The following is a 3,520-nucleotide window of genomic DNA, read 5'->3' as shown; positions in this document are numbered from 1 at the left end:
TGTTCCGTCTCTCATTGGAGAAGCTTGCTCCACTTTGGAATTTGGCCAACTTGTTTGCACTGCTTATCAACTCTTTGACTGATGAATTCAAGTTATGATTTTGTAGTTTCTACCTTTCTCTCATTGATAAGGTTTGAGAAACACTCATTACAGCTTTCTGTATACTAAGCAGGAGGGGGGAAACCCAGCCAGTTTTCAGTGTTTTTCCATAATTATAACTTCATGGGGTTAGCAGCACAAGATACTCTATTAAAAGAATAATTATATATACATTAAGTGATAAGAAATATGATTCTCAGTAAGGGAAAAGGAATGTTTCATTATGTAGTGCAATAATTTTAAGGGTGATTTTTTAAAGAGATAATGATTATATAATTTTAAAAAGTACTTTATTAAATTTTGCCTTATAGACCAGGAATTGTTGCCCAGTAGTGAGAGTCAAATTTATGCAAGAATGTAAACCTAGAGGTTAAGTGTCTGTTTGGGTGAGAGTCGCAGTAATTTCAGAGGTAACAGGTAAGGATAAATCTATTACAAATCACAAGGGATAGATTTTAAAGCAATAATTTAAAAGCATTAACCAGAGAAAGAGGCTTTCTTTGACGAGGGAGGAATTAAAAGAAGGCAAAGACTGCAAATGAACACTGCTTTTATTGCAAAAGTACACAGAGATAAACTGATCCCTTGAGGAGTGTTCCCCAACTGCATGAAGGGATTGTATGGAACAAAGGAGTCTTAATAATAATGAGCAATAATCAGCTCTTACAGCTGACCTTTCCCATAAAATCCCCTCAGGACTTAATGCACATTGAATATTACACCAATCTGAAATAATAAAGAAGATTGTTAGGCGTAGAAACTACTTCAGATATTGACAGGACCCATAAACTGTGACAGGGAGAATTTTTAAAGACTATCCAGGGATTACAAAGAAATGCCTTCAGGTATTGGGTAGGTAATGTAAATAAGTGAAGCTGGCCTGCTATGAAACAAATAGAAACTGTGAGGTTTGAGTGACTTGTGTGAAGATTTTCAAATCTAAATTGTTTAAAAAATTGTTTTAGCCAAATAAAATACACCTGTAGTCTCTAGGGTCTCCCCTGCCCCCACTCACCGTGCCTTCAACAATTACATTTTATCAGTAAGGTAACTAATACGTTGTGTCATAACTTCAATCTCTATGTCTTAGTATGTCACATAGCAACCTCTGGTATGACATATTTACTTGCCAGCTAGAAACTGAGACTAAATCCGAAGATCTTCCTGGACATCTTTTGCAGCTAAGAGTATTTGATGCCCCAAAATCTCTCCTGAATTTAATAAATTATTGAAACCCTGTACAGCTAGTATTCCTCAATGGGGACGTTGTTCATCAGCCAAAGGAGGCTTATCTGGTTCACACGATCTATGTACTAGACAACAAGTTCCCTTCTGCAAAGCAGACTTGCAGTGTTAAGAGGAAAGATAAGTAAAGTAAAGATAAGTCTTTTTTTCTTGTTCTTTGGAGAATATTACCCCAAAAGGACACATTTTATCTAACAAGTGTGTTATTTAACACGTTGTAGGAGGATAGAGAATATGACTTGCTTACTGATTTGGCAGATAGGGCACATTTTTATCCATGAGAACAAAATCAGCCATACATACCTTTATACACAGAAAACCAATATCAAGTAAAAATAAGGTGTAGAGAAGAAAGTGCTTAGAGGTAGACAAATTGGGTCAATTTTATGGACAATGGAAACAATATTTTGTGCTATCTTCTGGAAGACTAAACGCAATTGCTGGATTTGGATTGGTATATGAGATTGAAAGCTGTGTTTAGTAGAATCAGAATTCTGATGCTCAGAAGGGAGGTGAAATATTTGCCTAATTTGTTATGACCAATATCTGAGAAGGCACAACTAAGGTTGCTTTTATTACCTACAGAGTAAACATATGATTGTTTCTTGAGACTTCAGCTGTAAGAATTTCATTAGTTTGGAAGTAAATAGTAGAAACTTGTAAAATGGAAAATCCTTAAAGAGTTTCTGATATTTTGATTAATTGAAATCTGTGAATATTCAGGATCTCATGGTTGATGATATGACTCAGTGTTAAAGCTTGCTTATTTGTATTCCTTTTGAAATCCTCTCTAAATTCTTAAAGGACTCTATATTGACTTGGTTTTAATATAATGTTAGTTAAACATGCTCAAAACAAAATATATAAAATCCCATATGCTAATAGGCCTCAAACAAACAAAATCCAAGTAAACTTACTGATTCAATACATAAAGGACTATAAACAAAATAAAATTTAAACAAAAATATAATAAGAAAAATGATGTTGATCTGCTGACAGGACATTTTTTTGGTCAAAAGGTGAAAATAGTAGTGATTGTGTCATAGTTCAGCATCTTATACTACTGTGTGCTCTCTGCTGACTCAGTTTCTCACAACATTTCCCACTCCAAACTAAAATTATTCCAGAGTACTTCCTATAGCCCTCAGGATCTGTTCGCAATCTGCAGTTTAAGAAATGCTGATACACAGGTATGGTACTTGCTCAAATGTTTTACATAAATTGGAATACATTTTAATAGGCCTCATGTAAATAAACAAAGAGGGGAAAAGTAGACCAAATATCACTACAGCATGCACGTTAAAAAAAAACCAAAAAAGCAAACACCACGACCTAAAAATATTTAAAGAAAATTCCATTTGTTTTGTTTTTAATGTAGAATTTTCTCATGGGAGTCACACTATTGAAATAATTTTCAGTAGCTCCTCTCTCCACTAGTTATTATTTTTTTCTTGTAATTATTCTGATAGTTCTTAGAGAATGGGCTTCATGGGAAGCTGCTCTGAAGTTGTCCTCAGCCACTCAGAGTTCATGTGTCCCAGTGGGAAGTAGCTATCAGCCATTTTGGTGAAAGACCAATCCATAGTCAAGAGCAAGGCTGCAAGGTAGGTGGGTGGATCTCAAGCCTATGCTGACTGCTCAACCTGAGGAATATCATCCAGGGAAATCATTTCTCAATTTTGGGAGTTGGCAAACACAATATCTTGAGATGTTGCCTTAATTTACCTCCTATTTCTCTCCCTAGGCTGATGTTATAGCCCTTTGTAGATTAAAGACAGTGTTTATTCCTAACTTGTAATGTTTCCCAAGAATTGGGGTGAAGAATTACACAATTAACAATTTCACTCTTTCATCCTTGCAGTGGGTATTTTAGAAGACAGCCCCACCCAAAGTTGATCTCCAGTTATGCGTTTTGATCATTAATCAGTCCGCTGAGGTTGGCTCGCACTGATTATAACTTCTGTGGCTTTTGGCTACATTTTTTTTTTTTTTTTGTCCTTTTGTGAGACTGGCCGCACCTCGCTCAGCCAGTGAGCGCTGTGAGCGCACCTGTCATCCCTATATAGGATCCGAACCCACGGCGGGAGCGCTGCTGCGCTCCCAGTGCCGCACTCTCCCGAGTGCACCACGGGCTTGGCCCTTGGCTACATATTTTGTCCATGACAAAGTCTAGAAA

This window comes from Galeopterus variegatus, unplaced genomic scaffold (assembly GCF_000696425.1).
Source record: "Galeopterus variegatus unplaced genomic scaffold, G_variegatus-3.0.2 Scaffold1971, whole genome shotgun sequence".
Lineage (NCBI taxonomy): Eukaryota > Metazoa > Chordata > Mammalia > Dermoptera > Cynocephalidae > Galeopterus > Galeopterus variegatus.
The sequence above is the reverse complement of the archived record's forward strand: the minus strand, read 5'-3'. Positions refer to the sequence as shown.